Raw genomic sequence first — 10,985 nt, 5'->3', positions numbered from 1 at the left:
GTAGGGGGAAGTAAATAGTAGTAGGGGAAGTAAATAGTGGGTAGTAGGGGTAGTAGGGGTAAATAGAAGTAGTAGGGGAAGTAGGGGGAAGTAGTGGGTAGTAGGGGGAAGTAAGTAGTAGTGGGTAGTAGGGGAAGTAAATAGTGGGGGAAGTAAATAGTGGGTAGTAGGGGAAGTAAATAGTGGGTAGTAGGGGAAGTAAATAGTGGGTAGTAGGGGGAAGTAAATAGCGGGTAGTCGGGGGAAGTAAATAGTGGGTAGTAGGGGGAAGTAAATAGTGGGTAGTAAATAGGGAAGTAAATAGTGGGTAGTAGGGGGAAGTAAATAGTGGGTAGTAGGGGGGAAGTAAATAGTGGGTAGTAGGGGGAAGTAAATAGTGGGTAGTAGGGGAAGTAAATAGTGGGTAGTAGGGGAAGTAAACAGTGGGTAGTAGGGGGAAGTAAATAGCAGGTAGTAGGGGGAAATAAACAGTGGGTAGTACGGGGAAGTAAATAGTGGGTAGTAGGGGGAAGTAAATAGTGGGTAGTAGGGGGAAGTAAATAGCAGGTAGTAGGGGGAAGAAAATAGTAGGGGGAAGTAAATAGTGGGTAGTAGGGGGAAGAAAATAGAAGGTAGTAGGAGAACGAAAGAGAACGAATAAGAACTCCAGTGGGTAGTAGGGGGAAGTAAATAGTGGGTAAATAGTGGGTAGTAGGGGGAAGTAAATAGTGGGTAGTAGGGGGAAGTAAATAGCAGGTAGTAGGGGGAAGTAAACAGCGGGTAGTAGGGGGAAGTAAATAGTGGGTAGTAGGGGGAAGTAAATAGTGGGTAGTAGGGGGAAGTAAATAGTGGGTAGTAGGGGGAAGTAAATAGCAGGTAGTAGGGGAAGTAAATAGTGGGTAGTAGGGGAAGTAAACAGTGGGTAGTAGGGGGAAGTAAATAGTGGGTAGAGGTAATATGCAAGTTTCTTGTCATTTGGTAGACAATACAGAAATAAGGGTCACTGTTACCTAGATTTATCTGACCTTTACCTGCCAAGAATCTGATGCCCCTGACATAGAGCACTCTAAGCTATCATAGATCACTGTGTAGAGACAGTTTATCTATACTTGTTTTAAAATACGTTTCCTTCTAAATAGAAGATGCAACAAAGAGTTTGAATTTTTTTCTGATTTTAGGGTTTAACTTGCTTCTTGTATCATAGTTACCTAACTAGCTTGTGGAATTGCTTGCAGTGTGTGTCAGTCTCAAGTTACATCCATGTTTGTATTGTTTCTGTCTGTCTTCAAAAACTATTTTGTACAGTTACAAACTTCTGTTACTGTGTGTCATAAAATTAAATTGATTGTAAACTATTCTATAAAAAACAACAGCTTATGATTATAACACAGATAATGACATAGTTAACTTTCTGGATAACAAGTTAAGAACTATACAAACTAGGTCAATACAACTGCTGTTTCTTGTGTGGATGACCATGACAAAGGATCAACATGCTTTCTCATTGTCTTGTCCATATGGTAAACTACCTGGTTCGCTAGACAATTGATCAGAAACAACAGCTTGTGGTGACATCATCAGTGACAATTTCATTTCTCTTCATCAATAAAATTTAGATATAAAAGAGAAATTGAATAAATTTTCATTTCTTTTAAACAATTTCTAAACTTTAGATTTTAAATACTTCAAAATAAAGATGTCTTGGAGATATGCATGTATATATTCTGGTAAATTAACTTTTACATGCAGAGTAAACATTTCAAACACAACAACCTAATTATTCAAAGCACTTTGTAAAGTGTCTATATATACAGTAGTTCAAGAAAATGTAGCTGAGGTATAAAAATCTAAGGATTTATTGAAGAGTTGCATTTAAAAGGAGTTTAAGTGTAAGTACAGATGACATCATATTTCATCAGTTTATATTCTGTGATTTCTTTGAAATTAGATAGACAGTACCTGTAATTGAACATCACAACAATGTTCTCTCTACAGTGAGATACATATAATGTATATACTATAGAAATGTCTACAGAATGGCACAAACAGAGGAAAACTTAAAGTGTAAGAATATTCAGGAATGAACTGAATAGACAACAAATCTTTCATGATGACTCTTGTCTCTTTAATGTCAACTTAGTAAAAATTTTGACAAAAAAGTCCTTGATTAAATTATATGCAGGAGTCCATCATGATTTGCCTTTAATATATAAATGTATGTGAACTTGAGAATTCCAATCATCATCATCAGCAACAGCATCATCATCACCATTGTCATCTAGTTAATATATAATGCTTCATCCAACTAGACAGTGGTCTGGTAAGAACGAAACATTTTGACTAAGATCATATTATATAGGTCATCATGAGGTGATTTATCTTTATAATTAATTGATTTAGAGAATATAGTTTGGCATCGACAATATTTGTTACATATATTTGTTAGACTAAACTGTTTTGAAATTAACAAAGTATACACTACAGCTGAAAGCTGAACCCCTTAAACTAGCAACTTTTAAAAGCATCTTTGGTCTTATATTTTAATTGCATATTTTTTAAAATCTGAGAATCAATTTTTTCTTTAAATTTTTAAGTCCAATGATTCTGAGTATATAATACTTATTATTTTCTGTCCGTTTGTGTTTGACGTATCAATTTACTGGCCATGCTAAAACTCTTCAATTCATTTTCAATCGATAAAACTAGATTTAACATTTTAAAAATCACTTTGGACGTATATGTAGTTGTTTATGATGATCGTTGTACAATAACATTGAATTTGTACACACATTCCTATGTATATATTGTTGTTAGTTACGGAGTAAACACTATCTACAGTTTGATGGCGATGATCAGACGATGTGAACAGTATAGAGTATCGTAGCTCAAATCGATATCTAAATATAGATATCTGAGTATTGAAGACAGTACACGTAGTATACTGGTAAAATCGTCTGACAGAGATAATCCGCTAAATACGTATTTAGTGGCACAAACAAGCTTACCTGGATTTATGTGTCGTAGCAAACGGTAATTATTACAGTTATGCTCCCGACAGTAAGTAGCACCGGTCAGCTTGTACGTCCAGATCAACGTATACACGGGTGGACAACCACTAGCACCTGCACACGAGTCGCTTGTTACTGTACAGGAGGTGTTTTGTACCTTAGTAACGAGGAAAGGTGTCACGCGCCAATGACTTCGTATATATGTTTAAACACCAGGTAAAAATATTTAAAGCTGTCGACCTTGTAATACAAAGAATGTTTATGCAGTTGTTGTACTGAAAGAAGTTCACTTTGACCAGAGACGTTATATACGTCTCTGCCTTGACCTAGCAAGTAAACAAAAGAATTTCGACAAGTGCCTGTATAAAGTACCCCAAAATACTGTACGAAATAAAAAAATTACCAAGTGTAATCTCGAAAAGATCAAAACCGAATGCCATTTTATAATTATCTGTCCGTATTATTTAGATATTCGACAACAATTAGTAAACCCTGTGACAGAAGAAAGACAGTTTGATTAGCCGAAAGGCCAAAGGAATAAAGAATTTGAATTTGACGTTCACAACAAAAGATGTACAATGAGTCAAACCAGACACGCATTAAATCCAAGTGGCAAGTTTCAAGTTTCATTATGTCCAAATGCAATGCAGCTTATAGGTACAAGTACATTGTATACGCAAATAAATTATCAAAATTCATATTTGTAATGAACAAGATGGCGGAGGACAATTCCATTCAAAGACACGCATAACATAGCAACAATACATAAAAAAGCACCGTGGCATATCAGTGTAAAGAATTATCTAACGAATTGATGACAGATATCAAATAACTGTGATTATACATGTATACGTATACCTTAATTCATCCTTTCAAATGATATTCCAATATAATGCTTACTCAGAGAGGAGATTTTTTTTCTTTTAGCAGTAGCGTACAGCAAATATTTACTCACTCTGTTTAAAGATTTAACACCTTTACAGGTAAATAATTCTACTAGTTTATACTTGGCCGTCTATAATAGTACTTTTTAATGTACATTTTTTCTTTAACCAGAATATGCTGGACAAAGTAGTACACAATGTACTTCATCTTCGGCGTCATTTTTGTTACACAGTGTACATACTCTCTGCCGTCTTGGGATATTATTATAGCGCCCAGATTCTATGTTAAGATTGTGTCATTGTCAGATAGAACTGGGTACAAAAGGTATCAACAAGGTGCTTGCATAAATAAAATTTGGAACATGACTAAATACATCATGAATACGTTGAACATACGTTTCCAAAAATGATATTCATTTTGTAGATATTGGCTGTTCCAAACATAGTTAAAACCCAAACTACATAGTTCATGCTTAATTTGATAAACTCAATTAATTTTACAAATAGGTTTTCTGAAATTCAATTCGACTAATACGTCATAGCATGCCTTTAAAACACAGTTACTAGTATTTAAAAATTTTAACCAGTATTTCATTATGGCTGTCTTGTGTTGAACATATAATGAATATCTCACTATTTTAAAGAAAAAGAGTATTGAAATTTTTCTTAACAATTAATAGGTCTTTGAGAAAACGGAGGGTGGACCTTCTCAGTTTGTGGCGATATATTATGTCCCCAAATGTCCTTCTATTTTTAAATATTAACTTAGAATGTTTTCCGTAAACACCAAGCTAACAAACACATATAAGTAATTAAGAGTGAGATATTGACAAATGTTATAAGCAAAACGTGACTGACACTAAAATAAAATATAACAGTTTTTCTTTCGTTCTCTCTTTTTTCCCTTTATTCTTTTTTGTTTCTTTTTTTTTTCTAATTCAAGTGGAAACTATTGTGGTACGATCTACTGTGTAATATTGGGTATTGCTGCTCCATACAGACATAAAATCGCTATGTTAATACAACTTTTAGGTTAAGTCATTAAACCTGTGTAATACACAGTACCCCGGACATGTCAGCTTCCCTAGTACTATTCAGATATATCTACATGTGAAATGTAATTCAAAGGGTATAAAGTGATGTAACCCGTACTTGCACCACTGCAATGTTCACGGATGCTTCTGGCATCAGGTAGGGAGGGTTTGTCTCCTCATGTACCATCTCGCATCCGATAGTTGGAAGTTTGGTTTTCTATTAATATGGCGGGATAAACGGCATTTAGATATTTGCTTTTTACTTATTTTTATGCTGAGTACGTTTTTAGAGAAAGACTCAGAAGTCGTATAAGTGTTAGATACATTTGAACCCTGTGACCTTGAATATGGAATGAGGTGATCAGTTTTGCAAATTTGTCGAGCTGTAAAAGGTCTTTAGGGTGTTCTAAGAAGTGACCTGTTCGACCTCGACTAAGGGTTAAGGTCATTTCTCTAACAAATCTTATTGAGCTTCATCTAAGGAAGGAGGAGTTTTTGGGAAATATGATTCTAGGTGGTTATTCAGAAGTCGATCGAGTGTATAAAAAGTGACCACGTGATCTGGAATACTGGGTCAAGACGTCTTTTTTTGTCAAATCCAGTCGGACTTCAACCCAAAAATCGTATAAACTCCATGTCACGATTCCACGCATTTGTAAATTATCACGAGTGGTTTGCGTGTCAAAACAAATTTGACCCATGTGCTGTTGACTACAGATCAACATAATTCTTTTTGAAAACAATGTTGCGGTTTATTACAGGGAACTTCCAGCCAAATGCCATGACTGTAAGCATATTGTTGTTTGATAGGTCGATTGAAAGAAGTTGACGCCGGACGGCACATCACGGGATAAGCTCATTTTTACCGGGTTTCCAAAGAAACGCAGTTACCTGCCAACAAGTCCTTGATGAAACAATCGGTAATTTCAGCCAACAAATTATGTCATGTGCGTCATTATGTGTTCTCTCAATCAGTAACCGGTCATAAAGAATGACGCCAGTGTAAAAAAAATCCATGCTTAAATTAAACATTATTATCTTATTAAAGATGTACAGAATTATCGAAGCGTTGCCAGCCAATTTTGATGACTTGCTTGTTTGTGACCTGCTGACAATACATTCTTGTATTTACGATATTGTCGCTGTGTTCTCGTAAACTACAAGTCGCGAGGAGTCATACATATTTCCTACAGACCGGTTATGATGAGGAATTGATTCATAGAAGTGGAGGGGAACTCTGTTGTAGGTGGATGTTAGAAATGAAGTGCCTCAGATAGATGGGCGTGCTTTTTCTGGTTTACCCTAACCTGCATGCCACGTCTAAATTCATTTGAATAGTGCCCCGGTTCAGAATATGCATATGTACTTGAAGCTGTTCTAAAATTGTCTGAAATATGAAAATTACGAAATATATTTTATTACGGGGCTGCTGTACCAAGATTATCTTTCGATCACTCGGGATTTTCCTCAGTCGCTTCCTAGGATTTAAAAAAACATGCTCTTAACATCCCTAATGATTCCTAGAAGGAGACACAGTTGTATGATGCAGTTTAATTCATTGTTTGGCTCTATTGTATCTAACTCTAAGTTATTAAAAGGTGGTATTCACTTGTGTATGTTTTGATGCCGAGGACTTAAAATATGGAAATTTAGAAGGCGAGCTGGGAAAATAAAATCATCTGAAATAATTGTTATTGTCAAAAAAGATAAAAGCTGTAGAGGTCTGCCTCGAGAACATGTTCTAGCCCGCCCACACCTGAACCATGGTATGATTTTTAAGGCGGATGTTACCTATACACCCTAGCAACAGCAAGGGTAATATGTCACGCTGAAGTATTATTGCCATAGCAACAAAGAATGACACCCAAGCCAGTCATATACTGACAACTTTTCCGCATACGGCAAATAGAATGCTGCATCGAATGACAAACATGCAACATGTAGTATTATCTTAATGATATTTGTATGCCACGAATTCGGGTCATCTTGGATACAAGTTACAACCGGTTGAGTGTTGTCAAGGAAACGTTAATGGCGGGGAGGAGACGTTGCACGGTTTATCATAACACCATCCGTCGTCGACTTCCAATTTTGCATGCACCACTAAGACCCACGGGAGAGAACCATAGCTTTCTTCATATGGGCTGACGCCCAACTCAAAGCCAATGCACAAGATAGTCTTAAGGATACAAGGACATAATATAGTATGGTTCCTAATTAGCTGGCTGATATTTCCATGATCTAATATATTAATCACAATAAAACTCTTTCAGAACTACTTCACTTAACGTCGAAATAATGTATGCCACATTCTGAGCTTCAATCGTTATTGAAGATGGATCCAACAGAAACCAACAAGCTGTATGTGTGATCAGTATCGGACCTCCCACCTATCGATACGTTATCAGTTATCAAAATATTCCTTTAAGAATTCATTTGGAAATGCGATACACTAGATAGTTCAAACAATTAAAGCAAACCACAAAAAATGTGAAATTTGTAAGGGCAAAAACTTGTTTTCCAATTTGGTCTCCCCAATATCATCATGGTAGAAGGCAAGGAAGAAAAAGCCCGATCAAGTAGGGAGTTCGGAGTTGTGATATTGGTGCCACTATATCCCTTTTAAACGGCTGGGACATAAATACTGAAATTGTTGGATCGACAGGCAATTACAACTAACTGATTTCAGTCAACCAAGTGTTTAAAGTGAAAGTAATAGGATTGTGGAAACAGTGAATGATTAAGAATATCCGTTCGGAACGGCTTCACAACATAAACACGTGCTGATTGTGAGGAAATCGTACTCAGCTAAAGTTTCTGATGTGCAGAAACGAATTCAAGACGGTCCATATAGTAATTTCCAAACTAGTAAGACAAAAAAATTCTGAAAAAATATGTAGTCCAACTTTTGTTCACTTCAACATGACAATATCAATTTCAGTAAGGATTTTTGGGGGAATTAAGATAAAAATGTCTTATAAAGGGATAATCTGGTGACAAAGAGTACTATCAATGTTCATACTAAAAAAAACTACTGCTACCACAAATTCCCGCTAAAATCCGAAGACACCAGCATATAGGCATATTTCGGATAATTTTAACATTTTAAACATTAGTAATACGTTCTAAAATGTCCCGTTGTAGATACATAATATTTATTTTACTATGAGGAATAATAACGTCTGTTTTAATTATAAACAGATGAGATTATCGATAAAGGGACGTGGCGTTCTGGGTGTTGAATTGATGTTGGTTCAGTAGGAGTTATCTCCCTTCCACCGAATGAAACCGTTATTTCACAGAAAATAGCGTGAGTACGCATGCCGAACGGCGTCGCAACTTCCTTTCATGAACACGTTTTAAAGGGAAGTAAGTAAATTACGAATTTGTTGGAACATTTTGTTGATGATGGAAAGAGTTCGTTACCCATCTTCATATCGTAGTTTTTAGTATATTTTAGAGCATACTGCGCCCTGTTCTTTTTAGACTCCGATGTATTACTACCCAGGGAGGTGGATAAAGCACTTCTGCTGAAAGACATCTTAGGCACGGCAATGATGTAGTCATGGCATTTGCGCAGCGCACAACCACGACAATGCCTGGACTACTTGTCCGCAGTTCCCAGGGTTAATAATCCACGAGAGCAATCATTGAACTTTGACTGGTGACATTCTTCGTGAATACTCAGGGACAAAGGAATGGAGTTGTTATTATGAGACTTGTGAACTTGAACTGGTTAAGTGAGGGCACACCAAAGACTTGTCGGTAGTCGTGACCAAGTACGCCTCAAAAGAAATAGTTTTAAATAAAAAATAATGTTATTTCAATTTTTGTTTATTACTATAAGCGGAGTTTTGTATAATTAGCTAGAGATTAGTTGTTGTACTTTTTATAATTTTTACAATTAGCTTAAAATTTTTAATTTTAAATTGAAGATTTGTGTTTCTAACAAGCAGGTAAACTTGACGTCCAAAGTTTTCACCAGGTCTTGTTAAAATAGAACCATGACTTTGTTTCTGTAAATATACAAGTAATAGGTGGCTTAGTGTGGTTAGACATTACGCATTGGAGATAAGATGAAGAGCAATCAGTGACGTTTGTAGTCCCCCGGTCTTCAAGCTCAACATTAATCTCGAAATGTTAATCTCAACATATTTAGTCAAATTTTCTAAAACCTTGTTACCAGTGTTGAATATCTTAATTTGTCGTACATCAACTAGAGAATGCCATTTGACAAGGTCATGCGAAATCAAATAAGCTCTACAATATATTTTGCATCGGTGGTTTTGATATCCTCGCCATGATACCGTCAATATTTATATTTTTTTTTTTACATCTACCTTGTTATTAGTCCAATAGCAACGGCACGTATGTTTGATATATGACACAGTGGTTGTGTAATTGAGGTTAACAAAAACAGGTTCATCATAAAAATACCCATATACAAATCCAAATCACACAGAAGACAAAATTTTCACTTTGCATATGTAATTGTGGGTATTTCTAAAAGGAACAATGCATTGCAAATATTCCTACAGATCGATGATATCATGCTGATAATCGGCTACCAAGGGGTTATTTCAAGTCAATTTAAAGCGATGTGTCGAGCAGAGAAGGAAAAAGCAACTTTACATATGCTTTGATGGGCACTGAAGACAAATATTAAAATGCTGGTTATTGGCGAGCGAGACATTAGAAAGAGAAATGTTCAGAAGGAATAAAATCATCTTGAGAAGGTTACTTTATTGATACCCCGTTTTTACATTCCATGAGTGTTTAATTAATCTACCTGTAGCAAGTGTTCGGCCATTTTCCTGGCTATGAATAGGATCAATCTTCGGCAAATACAATGTCGAGCAGATCGTTATAATATCGAACCTTAACTAAGTTTTAATTGTAATTGTTTAAGGGAGCCTAATGATTTTAAGCACCCTATTTATGCAAGTTAGATCGATGATTAATATCTTTGAATTAGGCAACGATCTATAACTGTGACGTCAAACAATATCGATATAATTAATTGTTATTTGAATATCATGAGAATACAATGAACGTTAAATTATACAATGCCCTCCTCGCTGTTATTGTGATATCACTTACATCTAAGAAGATTTCCAGGTGTATAGATTTTGACGCAATATTCTTTCAAAATCAATCAAAGAAATAATTTACCAACATGTCAACAAGATCCAATTAAACAAGGGTTAATTAGGGAAAAAGAAAACCAGAATTTTCGCGGAAACACCCGGAAAAGGACCTCAAGACCGGGTGTTCAGGAAGAACAAGAACCCTATGCTTTATAGATGGAATCCGCCATGTAAATCTTTGTCAATCAAAGAAAGTACATGCACTTTTCCAAATCAGAACTCTGTAAACAACAACAGAACCAATAGGTATACTAAACACGTCCAACTTCATATCGCATAAGAAACAACGTATTGCCAATCGAATTTTTATGACGATCGTAAAAATCCCATCATTTTCATTAACTTGCATATCTCGAAACCCTGTGTTTAAGGTTTCTTTCAGTTGCCTGACATCTAGCGCGAAAAATCGTGATATTGAAAACGAACCATTGAATATCAATGCAACTGCGGCATGTAAACACCATGAGTTGGGGACACAATAGGGAACTTACAATCATCACGCTAACCATATCGCTTGGTGTAAATGTTGGTTTCGTTATAGGAAATGTTAGACGTAAGTGGCTGGTGTAGATTAGTATAAGTGCTGACTTAGAGTGGTGTTTATTATACTTTTAATTGATGTTTATTGTTTTAAGACCATACACAAAAGTTAGGTTCGTTTGAAGACTATTTCAACGGACAAAACTAAGCCAATTGATGGAGTGGACAACAAGAAATGTCATAATTTGGACATACTAGCATAACATGGACCTTCTTTTTTTCAAACACTTGAGTACAGTTGCAAATTGCTTGGTGTTTGCTTTGATCTCAGTTATAAAAATATTTTTCCTTGGTTTTTTCCAATTTCAATGCTACAAAAAAGGAAAACCTATATCACGACAACAGAATCTGATAAAAGGTGGCCAAACAATAAACAGTTTACGACGAAGACTA

This window comes from Ylistrum balloti, unplaced genomic scaffold (assembly GCF_031769215.1).
Source record: "Ylistrum balloti isolate Yb309-2 unplaced genomic scaffold, AGI_CSIRO_Ybal_v1 Utg371622, whole genome shotgun sequence".
Classification (NCBI taxonomy): domain Eukaryota; kingdom Metazoa; phylum Mollusca; class Bivalvia; order Pectinida; family Pectinidae; genus Ylistrum; species Ylistrum balloti.
The sequence above is the reverse complement of the archived record's forward strand: the minus strand, read 5'-3'. Positions refer to the sequence as shown.